Raw genomic sequence first — 16,633 nt, 5'->3', positions numbered from 1 at the left:
CCGTCTATATTCGGTGTCGTAGTATTTGTCTGAAAAAAAAAAACAACTTCATTCGGAAGTAATGCCAAATCTTGATTTATAAAGCCAGTATAGCTTTTAACATGGGTACTTGTCTGCACCTGTAGGACCATGACTGCTTGTAACAGTAATATGGTCGTTGCGATTGTGTTTTTTTTTAACATATAGCGGTTTGTAAGATGATTACACCTCTCTTTCTAAGACACAGTGATAGCACGCATAGGAAAAACTTATGAGACATGTCCACCTATCGCTGATTTTCGGTCATTATTATTTCGTATCGCCAGCAATCAGTTACTGGCAGAGCATTATACCTAGTAGTAGGGGATGCATGATAGGTTTACCTTGAGCATCAGGCTTATAAAGTATGTGTGAGTGTTCTGAAGCCGGCCGGTGTGGCCATGCAGTTCTAGGCACTTCAGTCTGGAACCGCGTGACCGCTAAGGTCGCAAGTTCGAATCCTGCCTCGGGCATGGATGTGTGTGATGTCCTTAGGTTAGTTAGGTTTAAGTAGTTCTAAGTTCTAGGGAACTGATGACCACACATGTTAAGTCCCATAGTGCTCAGAGCCATTTGAACCATTTTGAGCGTTCTGACATGTGTAAAGGTACTGACTATGTCCAGTCATAAGGAAGGTATGGATTTGATGTGGAATACTGTGATAGCAAAGTGGAAAGTATGTCAAATGATAAGAATGGTACAGAAATTTTTATTTTCATAGCCAAGCCATCAGCAGTGTGTATTTCCGATTCTCCGCTCATTGTCGAATTTCGTTCAACTGAGACCACAATCATGACATTTAACTGTAAGTACAGCAATCAAATATGTAGGACGATTATGTTTAGGAGTGCGTGGCGCGCCGCTGGTGGCCTGTGGCGGGAATGATTCACGATTTTGGTATGCAGGAATATAGCTGACTTAACAGTGTCATCCTCTAGACGGCTGAATAGCGAACTTATACTTAGTATGTGTTGGACAGCTTTCGTTATCATGTGGAAATCTGAGAAGTTTCAATACGGACATGTGTTTGCGTTGGACCAATATTCCCCCCATGTAAAATGTCCAATTGACTGCTTCTTCACATTTCCCGTCTTTTTTTGGTCAAGAGAATATCGATTGTGGTGTGTGTTGGGTGCATGTAGGAGGTGAAAGACGGGTGGAGGACACATTTTCTGGTTCTCTAGACATGAGAAACATCTTAGTTGACTTTGTACATTATAAGGATGATTTGGAATCTGTTATATCACCGACATCGATATTCGTGAGTGTAAACATCAGATTCCTCTAATTTTTTTTCGATGATTCATGTAAAGATCTTCTCAGAAGAGATCAGTTTCTAGTTACTCAGTGGTTTACAGCACGCTGCACCTCGCTGAAGTTTTGGGTTTCTAGAGAAATAATTTCCGGTCAATATCTTCGAAATTATACTGCGAAAACGATACTGCTAAGCAAACGATATTGCTACGTGCTTGATATCGAGAAGTATCGCGAAAATGATATGATATTCTGACACATCATGCGAAATTACATATGTTCCTGTAATCCCAGAGTCTAGAGATGGGTGTGGAAAGCAAGCAAGTCGGGGACAGAAACAGTAACGCCTTTGTGACGAGGGAACCGACCTCGACTTTGTACAACAGTTCTGGGAGTGACTTCGGTCCACTGAGGGCGTTCTGGTTACGCATTGAGGTTGCATGACTTGTGATCGTCGCTTAGGGTGGATGGCCACCCGACCTTGCGGGAAAATATCTAGTGCTGTCAGGAGTATATACAATGCATATGCTTAAGCTGTCTGTCTCTGCTGTATATGTGTGAGTGTCTGGCGGTCGATAGCTAGATGAATTATGTAAAAGGGGCGATTTTGTATGGCCCAGGATATGAATTGTATGTTTACTTCATCGACACAGTATGCAGTGATATATTGCCGTGTTGGAAATCGGTTTCACCCTCTAATATTCAAGCTTCCGACCTCAGTGATAGAGCAGTGTAATTGAGCAAGAGTCTTTCTGTATTTGACGATATGTAAGTCAATTTTGCAGGGTTTAACTTTCAGTACAAAATGGTGATCTGTACAAAATAGTTTTGCCGCTGAAAGTCTCATCTGCAGAAAGACATAGGCGGACAGTGCTCCCACACCAGCAGCATAAGTGATTTGGCAGGTAAATTCAGTAAGAGCCTGTCAGAATACTCCATTCATTCGCTGGGACACATTAGTCTCTACACGGTGGTGAGAACATTTGCGTTTTGGAGATGTTTTTTGAAAGCACAATTAACGATTTCCAGGAAGGATACCACATGACGGATAGGGTGCCACCAGGACCATCAGGAAGTATGCAATCGGCGTTATTCTGGGCTATTTACACAAACAGGTCCTGTTAGGACAAGAATTTCCATGGAGACAAGCCAAGAGATCACAAAAGCTCCTGCAAAAGCGGCTGATAACTATTTCTGCGATAATTTACGATTTCCGTGAGGTAGACTTGGCCCTTATTTACATTGCCATGTGATGTCAGTATAACATTGACAACCTTTCAGCTGTGCTTGCGATGGTGAGTAGCTAGTCAGACATCTCTCTTGATGATGGACTTGCAGATATGCATCAGCCACAATAACACATACATGGCTAGATGTGTCTCGCATGTCCCATTAGCATTGCTAGGAACAATTCATCCTGTGCTATTCTAGGAAGCATTGCAACAGATTTCTATAACACAACCTGTGACGTCAGTATAACACTGACAACCTTTCATCTGCGCCTAAGATGATGAGTCTTGTGGCAATTTGGTCTTCACTGGACCACAAGTAGAAAAGCATCGTGCCAGCAATAGTAAACATGGCCCAGAGGTGTTTCGCATCCGGAGTCAGCAGTGTAGGCATGCGCGTCCAGAGGGTGACTTGGCTCTTATTTACATAGACATGTGACGTCAGTTTAACACTCGAAGAACTCTATCTGTATACCCAAAAATAGACACAACTTTCACCTGCTGGCTGTTAGCGGCAGCGGCGTGAGAGCAGTGGCTCGCACCCCATGCGTTCATCTCTCCGGTGCTGGATTGAGCCCAGGTGGCTCTGGAAAGCGCTGTGCAGTGTCGCCGGCATCCGCATGTGGCATGTTGGAACAGTTAGCTGATAAGTCGTGGTTGACGATAGTTCGAAAGAGTTCTTTTACGTGCACTGAGTGTATGTACACAGCACTATTTTCGGCTGTTTAAGCGTTGTGAGCATGTTTGGAGAGCCTTTTACATGCTTTTTTTTGACAATTTGGAGTTTTTTGCGTGTCTGTTGCATTATTTTGTGAGCGGGTCTGTAGGCTGTGCTATGCATAATATTAGTAATTTGCGAATTGTTTGCATGTCTGTACATCAATGTACTGCATTATTTCGACAGTTTATAATTAGTGAGTGTGTCTGCAGAGCGTTTTACGTTCATTATTTTGACAATTTACGAGTTGTTTTCGTGTCTGTATGCTGTGCAATGCATTATTTCGACAGTTAACTATTAGCAAGAGTGTTTGCAGATTAACACGTGCATTATTTTGACAATTTACGAGTTGTTTTCGTGTCTGTACATCAGTCTACTGCAACATTTCAGTGATTTACGCGTAGTTTGCAGGTTCATATGCTATGGACTGCATTATTTCTGTGACTTACAAGTAGTTTACAGGTCTATAGGCTGTGTATTTTGACCCCAAGCAAGTCAGAGCGAGTGTTTTTTATCAGTGTGATATATAAACTACGTGAAATTCATCCCTAAATAAATTGTTCTGAAATAAGTAAAACACACTCCTTCCAACAGCCCAGAACAGGCTGAGTCGTTTTCCCGCCATTTCCCCCCCCCCCCCCAGACAGCCATCTTGGATTACATCACAGAAGGGAGGACAGCACCCTCTGGTTGCAGTACTGTGTACTAGGTCAGTAGGGCTCTGGATCTCATGGTGAAAACACTGGATGGAGCTACTGCTCAAATTGTTTAAATAAAGACTTCTTGCAAGATAAAGACTTTCGTCCATCCTGTCCAGCAGCCCAGCACACACTGCCCCTTTTCTCGCCAATTCCAGAGAAAAGGTGGCAGTCGGATGACTTAGGTTAGTGGAGGTAGCCCAAGTGACCATTTTTCACGCCATTGTCTTAGGTTAGTGAGGTTAGCGTAATTGACCTTTTTTCTGCCAAAATTTGAACTTCCCGCTTTTTTCTGGGTGCGGGGAGGGGAAGGGGGAGGGGAGGGGGTTAGGTTAATGGAGGTAGTCCAACTGACTTTTTTCCCGCCAAAATTTGAACTTCCCGCCATGACGCTATCGCCGCCATATTGGATCAGCCATCTTGTATAAATTTGGCAACGATGCAGAGTGGGGTGACACATAGGTTGCTCTACTACTTACAAGGGCTAAACCAATGCACACTAAACCAATCGTTCTGTGTAATGTGCATAACCGCACAAGTTTGGATTCAACAGTCCATCCACCACGGCAAGGTCGTACCACATTGGATGGGAAAAATCGGTTTTTAGTTGACCTGAGGTCAAAAACCGCATAAAAAACAATAACGAAATGGGATGTTAACTATTGTGAGACTGCCGCAGGACTTGCTCAATATTCTGTTCCCCGTTTCCTGCCACAATCTGAAATGGAGATATAGCATGTTCCAAAAGAGGTAGGAGTGTCTCAGTGGCCACATTCAGTGTTCAGAACGCATTGTGCAACCCGTGCCTCCAGTTCACCTATATTTGTAATCGGAGCACTGAATCCAGCATCTTTCAGATAATCCCACAGCTAGACGTCACACGGATTAAAATCAGGTGTTATGGATGGTTAGTGTGCAAGGAAATGATGCTGATAATTCTAGCGTTCCCAGAATACCTCTGCAGAAGCTGCTTTACTTGCTGTGCAATATGCGGTGGAGCGCCATCTTACACAAAAATGATCCTACCCACACATCCATGCTGCTGAAGAAGTGGATTGACATTGGTGCACAGACGACTGTCATAGACTTCGCCAGTGACGGTACATGTAACAGAACAGGACACATCTCCTCGACCAAACGGGGTCCTATAATAAACGATGCCGTCACCTCGCACCACACAGAAACCTTACCAGAATGATACGTACTGTGCGATTTACTGTTGCTACATTCTGTATTTCTGCGCATTGACATACTCTTAGAGACGCAAATGGGCTTTATATGTCCACAGAACATTCTGTAGGCATTCATTGTCCACGTCCATGAGAGCAAGAAATTCTAGAGCAAACATTTCTCTTTCTGGCGTGTCAGCATGAAGCAACTCTTGAACATGTGTAATTTTGAGTGGATAGTAATGCAGGATGTTTCGTAGAATTTTATGAACCGTGCTCACAGGCACGTCCAAAGTTTGGGGGGTTTGCATACTGTAGTGTCGCAGAATAGTAAAGAGTTGGAAACATGGAATATTGTCAAAGTTTCGTTGCCTATGCTGAGAGCCCGAGGCAGTAGGTTAGCCAAGAGGTAAGAGGATTGTACATGTATCAGAATGTGTCGTCACCCAGGGGCCTGGTTACACACAACAGGCGAGAGAGAATTGCTTAGCACGCGGGTTTGTGTTAGACGGAGACTTTCGTAGAGTGTAAGACAGAGGTATAGTGTCAGCTGTACTGCATTTCATAACTTCACGTAAGTCTGCCGTAACAACACGTAACTCTGTCACAAGAACACCTAAGGGGCGAGTACGACAGATAAATCAGCAGTATAAGTGGAACTAATGCATTCATTACAAACGAGCATGACGTCAGAACGTCGCTCGCGCTTCCTTTAAATACGCCAGCTTGCAGTTAGATGTGTACTGGGATGCTGCGTAGCGCTCAGCTCGGTGACCGACATGTTAATCTTTATTAAGGAGATGTTGCAGTAAGGGCGGCCCATCCAGCAGCAGACGCGAGCGGACAGTACCAGCTCTGGTCCTCTCTGCTGCCGCTGTCAATCATCAACCCAGGATTAGCAGACATCGCGGCAGACTCGCTCGCCGCCAATGCTGATCACATCAGTGAGCCATCATCGAGATCGTGCAGGGCCTAGGTCCTGTGCATCTGCCGTCACAACCGGGTGAGCCGATGACGCTGGGGGATTGCAGCCCGTTCCGCCCATCCACTGCGGACGAGCCACCAGGAGGAGCAGGGAAGAAGACGGGGTGGGATAGAGTACACTCCGCACTACAAGAACGCTTCTTGTGCTGACAGCGCCGGGACTCCAACCCAGAGCCTCCTACACACAGCGGCCCGCTGTCTGCCGCCGAGCCGGCCACCCAGCCGGCCGCCGCCAGCCACGCGCGGCCAAAGTAAGGGCATTCCTCCGCTACATCACAGCACGCGGTGCTGCGCTAGCAAGACTGGTGAGGCCCGGAGCTGGTGTCATCCCTCCGAGTCAGCGAGGACTTGGGGAAGGCCGTTGATATCACCAAGCTCAGCCAGCCTGTATTACGCGGGCCACATTGTACTTGGCAGGAATAAAGGTGTCATGAATTAATAATGTTTCTTTGGCGTCCACAGTCATTTCCTAGCATCCTGACAACTGGAGAGGTCACCGCTCGGCTTCCAGTCCACCATAGGCGACCGGGACCACAATACACTGCACTGCATGTTTGGATAGCACCGCTCGGTACCTCCTGCAGTGCTGTGGTCACGTCTTCGACAGATGTTGGACCAATTGCTTTCCTCCCTCTGCCAAACTGTACTTCAAAAGAAACTGTCTTTTCGAATGAATCATTTTCTTCAGACCCTTGTCGGACATCGGACCAATGCCTTTTTTTCACACCTTTGAGTGTCCGGAGCTTCTTCAGAGCTACTGGCGCAGGAGCACACGATCAGACTCAAACTGAGGAGCAGCCATGTATCCCGCATCTTTTATTTTGCGTTTTCTGTCTCTTACTGCACCATCTAATAGTAAAATTTTCTTTACCTACATGACGTTTCCCCCTTCTTCGATAACACTAGTTAATAAATTTAAACTTTTTTCTGCATCTGGTTTGTAAATGGGTGGATTTACCTAATTTTGGGATGCTGAATACACTGGTAAAACCAGTTTTCCTGTATGACATCACATTCCCTAGATACACAGCAGAATAAAAAATGGTAACAGCGAAAATTGACACAATTAAGTCAAACAAAAATACACATTCAGAATATTTGAAATCAACACTATTGTGTGTGTGTATATGGACATGATGCCAATAAAAGGTCCAAATTAGTTCAGAAGATATTTTCACCTTTAATCATCTTTGGTTTTTTAAAAATGCCGTTTCATTACTCTACCTAACAAGACCCCAGCAGTAGTCAACCATCATTGAAGTTTCCAGTGGCCTTGGTAACGGTGTTCCATGGGAAGAATGTTTTGGTGAAAGCATTTACCATGCTCATCGCTTACGGCTCCCAAATTTTCCAGGAAGAAATCAAGGCGAGAATGTAACAAGTGAATTTTAAGCGACATTCTACACCCCATGTTCTTATAGTTGTCCAACAGACCCTTCTCAGTGGTTACACAGTTTTCGTCTTTTCTCTTACCCAAAAAGCCCTTCACAACTGTTTTAAAAGAAGACCAAGTAGATAATTGGATATCTGTGAGTTTGGTATCAAAAGCTGGATCTTTCAGCAATTTTCTTATTTGTGGTCCAATAAATGTACCCTCTTTCAGCTTTGCCTCACTTAATTTGGTAAAAGTTTCTTTTAAGTGATTGAAGACATCACCTTCTTTATCCAGAGCTTTTACATAGTTCTTGATAAAGCCCAACTTCATATGAAGGGGAGGCAAAATGATTTTAATGGGCTCAATCAATGGAGTATTGTTCACATTTACGTTTCCAGGAACATATGACTTCCTTATAGGCCATTCTGTGACTGTATAGTGGTTCTTGGTTCATGGCTGTCCCAAAGGCACAAAAAACAGGAGTATTTCGTGAATCCAGACTGTAAAGAGTGCAACAACTTTAAATCAGAGCAAAGCTGCCATTCATTACCCTCATATTTGATTGCCTCTACCAGCAAAGCCATGGTTTTATAAGTTTCTTGCTTTCAAGCTGGTTTTACTGGAATAAATAAACAGTCGCCACTCTGTAAGGTGGCGTTGTCTCCTGACCTTCATTTCTTACATATTCCGTCCTCACAATCGTATTCTGTACATCAAGACACTTCATTCGAACCCAAACTCGATAAGGTAGAGTCAATTTTATATGAATTCATGTAAGCGATATGCAAATCTAGTAAGTAAATCACAAGTGTGCACTGAGGTGGAAAATGTCGATGGTGGTTTACACATGACGGCCCCAGGAATTTTCGTTCTAGGGAGACGACCGGCCCGCTGGGAGGCCCGTACCTTCAGAAGGGTGGGTCGGCGCACACCTACTTTGGCGGGAACGACCACCCAGATAGAGGGCAGCTTTTGCCAGAGCGAAGGGATAATGACCGCCGTGTTTGACTTAAAAGCAAATTCTGCTACATTGTGTAGGAGCGCCCAGAAGGCGCATTTTTTGATGGACCAACTGTATAGTGACGGGGCTCTCACTGGAGGACAGTATATGCCTAACAGAGATGCTAAATCTTTCCTCATTGGTCGACTTAAACGAAACGTCACTGTCCTGTTAGAAGAGCAACACTGGTTGGCGGAATATTTCTGATGCAAAGCGCCAGAGGAGTGAGGGAAAACAGTGAATGATATACCCTTGCAACTTTTCCAGAGAAAGGGAGCTATTCTGTTGTCGCTCTTGGAGTGGGAACACGTCACGAGAGCGAGTGCGCCCGTACATGTACGCAAAGAGCGAGGAACAAAGTCTCTCCTCAGTACTTCACTGGGAGAGCACCTCAGTCGTTAGCGAACCAGAGTGATACTCTATATTGAGTCGCTCGTGATTAAGCGTTGTTCACTGTGTTGGCCACCGCACTTATTGTGCAGTGTGAACACAGACAGAGTACCAGTTACACGCCTGCGAGCGAATATTGAGTGGCATCACAGTGGACTGGTTATCTGACTGGTGTACCATGCCAATAGTTAGACTAGGGGTGGACAGAAGTCCCTGACTTCATCAAGGCGTAAAGAGAGTTTGATAGGCGATTTGTCAGCAGCGAGTGACGCAGGCAGCAGTCGTCGCAGCTTATGGTATTGTGCGCTACAGCGTATGCGAGCCCCATCTGTCCTCCATAACAGTACACTCCATTACATTTCTCATGTGACAGCCTTGACTGCACCTAGAAAAGTGATTCAAGTTGTGTAGGTGAGGATCTCAGTAATTCTGCCGAGTAAATATTCTTAAGGAAAATGGTGAAAGAACCTTTCCATACTCTGTAAAATAATACCATTCCTATCCATAAGAGGCAATCTACTGTTCCGAAAAGAACCCGGAAATTTATAATTTTATAAGAAAAAGTTTCACTTGATTTCTCAGAATGTTTTGCAATAAATAATATTTTTCGTTCGTTTAATGTTTTTCTTACACTAATTAGCAATACTCCAGTACCCAAGTATTCCACTAGTTACATAAGAATATAGAATTCTTTTGTGCCTTTTCCTTACAGTGGATGACTCTAGAAGATATTTGTTGCTAAATGTTTTTCAAGCAGTTCTTGTTGGTACATTAGGAGCGTCTGTCTGACTTCTGTAGTAGTGTGAGGTGGAAATTGTTTCTTGCAGGAGCCAAAGGGTACTTGTTGGATCAATCCATTACACAACTTAACAAAATAAAACCCACACACTCGCAACTCTTGTTGGTTGGTTGTTTTGGGGGAAGAGACCAAACTGCGAGGTCATCGATCTCATCGGTTTAGGACAGGACGGGGAAGGAAGTCGGCCGTGCCCTTTCAAAGGGAACCATCCCAGCATTTGCCTGGAGCGATTTATGAAAATCACGGAAAACCTAAACCAGGATGGCCGGACGTGGGATTGAGCCGTCGTCCTCCCGAATGCGAGTCCAGTGTATTAACCACTGCGCCACCTCGCTCGGTCTCGCAACTCCTGTGGATTATGTTGTACACCTAGCTGCATCATCAGACCGTTGACAATTCTACATTCTGCATATCGAAATATTGAGCGAAGGACGCACCTCTTGATCTGAAACAGGAAATTTTTGTCCCTGGAGCTAGAAGGTTGCGTTGTTGCAGTCTCGACCTCAAGAATTCAACTTGCTGTTTCGAATGTTTTAGATCGCGAAGTAAATCGTTCAGTTCCATCTGATTAAAGAGCTGAGGCAAAGTATCATGATATTGAGGGCAGTACTCTTCCATATGTTCAATACTTTCTGATTCACTTGACATGGTGTCTGGTTCCGTGGCTTTCAAGTTACAAACCAGGAACAGGCAACCCCTCACCATGAGGAATAGGTAAATACACTGAAGATACATTTGGCTACTTTATTTTACGTCTAGTTTTGCTTGACTGTCCTGAAATATTTATAAGACAGAAGTAACAGTCTGAATAATGGTCATTAGGCTCACACCACACCATCAGAACAGGGAATGACATGGCTCGGCGTTTCCTTTCAACCACTCAGTTAAGGTTGTAGTACACGTTATGCAGGCAATATGAGGCGCAAAATTTTTATCTTGATCACCAACAGGACAATCAAAATACAATTTATGTACCATCTTAACCAAATCAGTGATTGGTTTTCTTTGGGCTTTTGGAGTGAATTTCCCGCACGCATAACAAAAGTTGTCAGGGTGGTTTAGACAGCAACGAGATTTACTAGTTGCCAGTTTTCTCAGTGCAAGTTTTAAACACAAAAAGTTTGCACTATCTTTCACAGGAAACACTCACTGAGGATCTCTTTCACAACCATTTAAGGAGGATCTGTAGATATTTTAGCTCTCCTCTGCAAATCTAAAACAAACAATTAAACATCAAAACAGAAAAACAACAAAAAGCGAAATACTGAATACGAAAAATAAAAAAATCTTTAAAAACTCAAATGGAACGTGCTAGAACATTTTGAAAGGTATATTCGGACTCTACACACCTAAATACGTACTAGTTGATGTATTACATCCCAGATGCAAAATGACTGTTGACTAGTGTAATTTTCCGTTCAAATTTGACGTTATTCTGAACAGTGACAGAAAGATTCAGCATTTTCGCCATTTTAGAACAATTGCTATGCTTACCAGCAGTGGAAAAAACGATATACGAGGGACGTTAAGGAACTAAGGAACAATTTTTTAAAAGCAGGTTGGCTTTATTCAGGATTCCAATGCACTATAGTGTTCCCCACTCTTTGAGCTAAAAACTCCTTGTTTTCAACATAATCTCCGATCAGTACGACGGCCTTACGGCACCTTACTGAGAGGGCCTGTTTGTCCTCATGGTACCACTCTACTGGTCGACGTCAGAGCTAATGCTGCATCAATAACCTCCCCATAATCCATGTAGCGCTTCCCATACAGTGCATCCTTCATAGGGCCAAACAGATGGAAGTTGCTCTTTATGGTCTTCTGTTAGGATGGTTCAAATGGCTCTAAGCACTATGGGACTTAACATCTGAGGTCATCAGTCCCCTAGAGTTGTTGTTGTTGTGGTCTTCGGTCCTGAGACTGGTTTGATGCAGCTCTCCATGCTACTCTATCCTGTGCAATCTGCTTCATCTCCCAGTACGTACTGCAGCCTACATCCTTCTGAATCTGCTTAGTGTACTCATCTCTTGGTCTCCCTCTACGATTTTTGCCCTCCACGCTGTCCTCCAATACTAAATTGGTGATCCCTTGATGCCTCAGAACATGTCCTACCAACCGAACCCTTATTCTAGTCCAGTTGTGCCACAAATTCCTCTTCTTCCAAATTCTGTTCAGTACCTCCTCATTAGGTACATGATCGACCCATCTAATCTTCAGCATTCTTCTGTAGCACCACATTTCAAAAGCTTATATTCTCTTCTTGTCCAAACTGCTTATCGTCCAAGTTTCACTTCCATACATGGCTTCACTCCATTCAAATACTTTCAGAAACGACTTCCTGACATATCTCTACTTGATGTTGACAAATTAATCTTCTTCAGAAACGCTTTCCTTGCCATTGCCAGTCTACATTTTATATCCTCTCTACTTCGACCATCGTCAGTTTTTTGCTCCCCGAATAGCAAAACTCCTTTACAACTTTAAGTGTCTCATTTCCTAATCAAATTCCCTGAGCATCACTCGAGTTAACTCGACTACATTCCATTATCCTCGTTTTGCTTTTGTTGATGTTCATCTTATACCCTCCTTTCAAGACACTGTCCATTCCGTTCAACTGCTCTTTCAAGTCCTTTGCTGTCTCTGACAGAATTACATTGTCATCGGCGAACCTTAATGTTTTTATTTCTTCTCCATGGGTTTTAACACCTACTCAGAATTTTTCTTTTGTTTTCTTTACTGCTTGCTCAATATACAGATTGAATAACATCGGGGAGAGGCTACAACCCTATCTCACTCCCTTCCCAACCACTGCTTCCCTTTCATGTACCTCGACTCATATGACTGCCATCTGGTTTCTGTACATAAATAGCCTTTCATTCCCTGTATTTTACCTCTGCCACCTTCAGAAGTTGAAAGAGAGTATTCCAGTCAACATTGTCAAAAGCTTTCTCTAAGTCTACAAATGCTAGAAACGTAGGTTTGCCTTTTCTTCATCTAGTTTCTAAGATAAGCCGTAGGGCCAGTATTGCCTCACGTTTTCCAGTATTTCTACGGAATCCAAACTGATCTTCCCCGAGGTCGGCTTCTACCAGTATTTCCATTCGTCTGCAAAGAATTCGCGTTAGTATTTTGCAGCCGTGACTTATTAAACTGATAGTTCGGTAATTTTCACATCTGTCAACACCTGCTTTCTTTGGGATTGGAATTATCATATTTTTCTTGAAGTCTGAGGGTATTTCGCCTGTCTCATACATCTTACTCACCAGATGGTAGAGTTTTGTCAGGACTGGCTCTCCCAAGGCTGTCAGTAGTTCTAATGGAATGTTGTCCACTCCTGGGGCCTCGTTTCGACTCAGGTCTTTCAGTGCTCTGTCAATCTCTTCACGCAGTATCATATCTCCTATTTCATCTTCATCTACATCCTCTTCCATTTTCATAATATTGCCCTCAAGTACATCGCCCTTTTATAGACCCTCTATATACTCCTTCCACCTTTCTGCTTTCCCTTCTTTGCTTAGAACTGGGTTTCCATCTGAGCTCTTGATATTCATGCAGGTGCTTCTCTTTTCTCCAAAGGTCTCTTTAATTTTCCTGTAGGCAGTATCTATCTTGCCCCTAGTGAGATAAGCCTCTACATCCTTACATTTGTCCTCTAGCCATCCCTCCTTAGCCATTTTGCACTTCCTGTCAATCTCATTTTTGAGACGTTTGTATTCCTTTTTGCCTGCTTCATTTACTGCATTTTTATATTTTCTCCTTTCATTAATTAAATTCAATATTTCTTCTGTTACCCAAGGATTTCTATTAGCCCTCGTCTTTTTACCCACTTGATCCTCTGCTGCCCTCACTACTTCATCCCTCAAAGCTACCAATTCTTCTTCTATTGCATTTCTTTTCCCCATTCTTGTCAATTGTTCCCTTATGCTCTCTCTGAAACTCTGTCCAAACTCTGGTTTAGTAGGTTTATCCAGGTCCCAACTCCTTAAATTCCCACCTTTTTGTAGTTTCTTCAGTTTTAATCTACAGTTCATAACCAATAGATTGTGGTTAGAGTCCACATCTGCCCCTGGAAATGTCTAAAAATTTAAAACCTGGTCCCTAAATCTCTGTCTTAACATTATGTAATCTATCTCAAAATATGTCTGTATCTCCAGACTTCTTCCCTGTATACAACCTTCTTTTATGATTCTTGAACCAAGTGTTAGTTATGATTAAGTTATGTTCTGTGCAAACTCTACCAGGCGGCTTCCTCTTTCATTTCTTACCCCCCAATCCATATTGACCTACTACGTTTCCTTCTCTTCCTTTTCTTACTATCGAATTCCAGTCACCCATGACTATTAAATTTTCGTCTCCCTTCACTATCTGAATAATTTCTTTTAATTCATCATACATTTCTTCAATTTCTTCGTCATCCGCAGAGCTAGTTGGCATATAAACTTGCACTACTGTAGTAAGCGTGAGCTTCGTGTCTATCTTGGCCACAATAATACGTTTACTATGCTGTTTGTAGTAGCTTACCCGCACTCCTATTTTTTAATCATTATTAAACCTACTCCTGCATTACCCCTATTTGATTTTATATTTATAACCCTGTATTGACCTGACCAAAAGTCTTGTTCCTCCTGCCACCGAACTTCACTAATTCCCACTATATCTAACTTTAAACTATCCATTTCCTTTTTAAATTTTCTAACCTACCTGCCCGATTAAGGGATCTAACATTCCACGCTCCGATCCGTAGAACGCCAGTTTTTTTACTCCTGAAAACGACGTCCTCGTGAGTAGCCCCGCCCGCAGATCCGAATGGAAGACTATTTTACCTCTGGAATATTTTACCCACCAGGACGCCATCATCATTTAACCATACAGTAAAGCTGCTTGCCCACGGGAAAAATTACGGCTGTAGTTTCCCCTTGCTTTCAGCCGTTCGCAGTACCAGCATAACAAGGCCGTTTTGGTTAGTGTTATAAGGCCAGATCAGTAAATCATCCAGACTGTTGTCCCTGCAACTACTGAAAAGGCTGCTGCCCCTCTTCAGGAACCACACGTTTGTCTGGCCTCTCAACAGATACCCCTCCGTTGTGGTTGCACCTACGGTACGGCTATCTGCATCGCTCAGACGCGCAAGCCTCCCCACCAACGGCAAGGTCTATGGTTCACGGGGGGCCCCTAGACGTAGAACTACTTAAACCTAACTAACCTAAGGACATCACACACATCCATGCCCGAGGCAGAATTCGAACCTGCGACCGTAGCAGCAGCGCTGTTCCGGACTGAAGCGCCCCGAACCGCTCGATCACAGCGACCGGCTTCTGCACGACTCACGCCCCGTCCTCAAAGCTTTACTTCCGCCAGTACTTCGTCTCTTACCTTCCAAACTTCACACAAGCTCTCCTGCGAACCTTGCAGAACTAAACCTTGCGGAAGTAAAGCTGTGAGGAGGGGGCGTGAGTCGTGCTTGGGTAGCTCAGATGGTAGAGCACTTGCCTGCGAAAGGCAAAGGTCCCGAGTTCAAGTCTCGGTCCGACACACAGTTTTAATCTGCCAGGAAGTTTCGTCTTCCATAGAGTCTCGACTTTGCCCCATATGTTTCCAATCTCAAAAAACACCTTCGAGGACCTCACTATGATACCGTTGAAGCGGTGCAAGCAGAGGTGAGGTATGGCTGTTTACAAAGCCAAACAGTCTACACTAACGGTATCAACAAACTAGCCCCTCGTTGGGAGACATGTGTTCGTCGCTAAGTTCACTACGTTGAGAAATAAATATATATACATAAAGATTAAAAATTTGTTTTATTTAAAAAGCTTTAAGACTTTCGCATAAAAAATTCGAAGGCATTGCTTTTCAGCACACCCTCGTATGAGCATTATCTGTCTCTGTCCACAGCGGTGAGAGGTTGTTAGTAAAGCGAAAGAGCACGGAATATTAAATCTTTCAACAAATCAAGACTATTGGGTATTTTCTATCGTTCTCATACTCCGTTTTCGACGGACACAGGTAAAATACAAACATTCGCAAAGCAGGCTTTACAGGATCCACCACCATACAGCTCAGGCAATTTTGTGACGTCGTGACTCCACGACAAATCGCATCATGTATGACATTTTGCCGCTGCACGAACGCGGTCTGTCTCTGCCAGAGACCGAAAGAGGAAGTAATTCCAAGAATTTGTGAGCGTAAAAGCTGCCCGCACGTTTGCCTGTGGCTCGACAAGTTGTGCGAATATCGATTACCACGGCATACTGACAGTGTTTTCGCGGAGTAAACAATCAACTTAGGTAGCCAGGCAACGTTGACGCAGAATTCCGTGCCGCATGTTTATCGACCCTCGTAAACTCGTGACAGAGGCCTTCCTGTAGTGTCAACACGCCTTTTATCCCAGAAACCTTGACACCGAACGGTCAGCAGAACAGATAGGCGAAATCAATGCAGGACTCTACAGACACATTTTGATTGTTTTTTAAATCATTTGTTTAACCAAGTCTCTGTTATTAAGGAGATTCTCCTACCAGTCGATAGTTCGCTGTCAATGTTTCTATTTAATTGTTTCCGCGCTCTTTTGGAACTAGAAGGCCCAAAGAATTAAAATGAGTATTCTTCGGAGATACTGAGCTCTCTGGTGTGGTCTTGCGACTACCTCTGCATCTCTGTCAAGACTAATATTGGTTTCCTTCTCAAAACGAGCGGTACTTACTTCTTCTACCATATCCAACAGCCGTAGTATTTCTTGTACGTTGACAGCTTCCTGTTCTAAACAAGCCGTTCTGAAAACTTTTTCACTGCCATGCACATTGTGAGCACCACAGTTTCAACTGACTGAAGATTGAGTCCTCATTCGGATATTCCTCGGAGCATGGGGATAGCAGAACATTTATCATACAGAGACATGAAACAACTTGACGTGTGTTATGGCCGTAGTGCGGCTTCGAGAGAACATAATCTGGGAAAATCAAGATGTTGTGGGCAGAAACGCGGAATGTACTCATTTTCATA

This window comes from Schistocerca serialis, chromosome 2, assembly GCF_023864345.2.
Source record: "Schistocerca serialis cubense isolate TAMUIC-IGC-003099 chromosome 2, iqSchSeri2.2, whole genome shotgun sequence".
NCBI classification, from domain to species: domain Eukaryota; kingdom Metazoa; phylum Arthropoda; class Insecta; order Orthoptera; family Acrididae; genus Schistocerca; species Schistocerca serialis.
Note: the sequence above shows the minus strand (reverse complement) of the source record.